The following is a 2,194-nucleotide window of genomic DNA, read 5'->3' as shown; positions in this document are numbered from 1 at the left end:
CAATTCTTCTTAGGTGGGACTTGTTGCCTCCTGCTACATGAATAGATTGTCTGATCTCAGGATGGCCATATTCTGAAAACGTCACAGGTATTTTCTTGACAGTGCATGATGACAAACTGGTGGTTTATTCCTAGTCGTGGATTGGTTGTCGGGATTTCTCTGAGTTAACGCCAATCAGGTTACTTGTAAGAGAACAAATGAGAAGTGGGATCTGGTGTAAACTGCGTCTGGAAACATTTCCACCGAATTTCAACTTGTTCACGTTGAACGCTCATCCTGATTAGTTCACAATGTAACACAGAAAACGGCATTTTGCCTCCAAAATATTGTACAGTTTGAATGAGCAAAACCGTTTACTGAAAACCGCTGGCAAAGCGTGCAAAATCGCAAATTATTTCTAGTCGTTGCTCGAGGAGCCAGTCAACACGTGTGACCGCGTAATGTGGATCCCGTGATTGAACGATGAGCGGCGCTATATCTTGTCTAAGTGCGAGTAAATCACACTGCTGATCAGCCACTCGTGGCCGAACGGTTAAGTGTTCAAACTACTAGCCAGGAGGTCGCGGGTTCGAGTCTTTCCGGAGTTTCGTGATATGTGCACTGCTGATGATTCCCAACAAGGATGAAACACAATTGTACAGTGCTTCTCGGTTTTTCAACATAGATTGGCCTCACTTACAGGACGAAATCTCCCAAATCTCCTCACATTGCCAATAATTATTTCTGTTCCTAAATCCTCAAACTTTGTTTGAAATCCGATTGGAATAGAAAACACTGCCTTTAGGTTGAAATTAAACCTCGATGTAACTCGATGACTGGATTTGGCTGAAAAAAATCAGTAAGCAAGAGTGAGATTTTATTTGTGTTCGCCAAATGACACGAGATTTGGAAACCCCAAATACGCAAAATTCAAACTGGAGACTCAGGAGACAAAGACTTTAAAACCCTTTTCCAGAATGACGGTTTTCTCTATGCAGTCTGTCAAATTCTCGCTGTGAGAACTCAACGAATGTTGATCTCTTCGGTAATAGAACTTTTCCGTGATGTCGTCGACTTTGACGCCATAATAACAAAACGCGACTCTTTTAGGTTATCAGGAAATGGCAGCTGTTGGAAGATCAACCAGCATAGACTAGGCTACTTGTCTTCAAGCGTCCCATCGCCAGTTGAGATGGCATCAGTGCGTTGATAGGGAGCTTGGTGGGGCGTAGCGATATGTTGTTGGTTGTGCGTTGAGCAGTGCTGCTTGTGCGTTAGTATAGTGTTGCTGACCGGGGTTGGCCTTCGATCACAATGAGTTGTACAGTCGGGGGTTCTATTGGTTGTTTGTTATCCTGTGTCCTGATTGATCGGTGACCACGTGACCTTTGAGCTTGGCCTCTCCTCTCCTTGCATATACTGGAAAGAGACAAATACAGCTCAACTACGCGACTACAACAGTAATCATCCAATGAAACACAAGAATAACTACGTCCAAACTCTGTTCGAGATAATGGAGTCATACTGACACACCACAGAACTACGGCAAAATGAAGAAAACCGTCTACTCAGTGTTCGAGAACGACGGATATCCAAGAAATTTTATCCAGGAAAACTCGAAGAAGAAGGCATCCTCGCAACAGCAACAGCAGTATCAAACGACCAGATGGGTGATTCCCCGTCACACCAAGAATATATCTGATCTCATACCCAGATTATTAGCTCGGAAAGGGGTCCTCGCGACCCACAAACTGAATGCCACTGTAGGCAAACTGACCCCAAGGCCGAAGGACAAACAACACGAAACGAAGAGGGGCAAACGAATCAGGATGAAATTAAGCACACAATAAGGGAGCAAATGTCTCTCCATCCTTGGTATCCGTACACGAAGACTAAGAAGGTCACAACTTCAATTTGGAAAACGCGGAAATTTTGGCATGGAAGAACACAAGACACGAAGGGAGTTCTTGGAAGCGTGGTGCTCTACGGCGGATTCGATCAACCGATGAATTGAACTGGGTCTAAGTTACACACCATCACGTGAAACCGGAATATTCAAAGAGAGCTGAATATCGGTTTGCCTGTCTTAGTGCTCGAATGTGTAGGCGCCTCGGAATGCTTGCGATAGGTCGACACGAACTTGTCCATTTGCCACGCTTTTCTGTTCTTTGTGGATATGCGTTGGTGCGGCGTCAATCGCATTGCTGATGTTGCT

Source organism: Opisthorchis viverrini (genome assembly GCF_000715545.1).
Source record: "Opisthorchis viverrini unplaced genomic scaffold opera_v5_436, whole genome shotgun sequence".
Taxonomy (NCBI): Eukaryota; Metazoa; Platyhelminthes; class Trematoda; order Opisthorchiida; family Opisthorchiidae; genus Opisthorchis; species Opisthorchis viverrini.
This window is presented reverse-complemented; position numbering follows the sequence as displayed.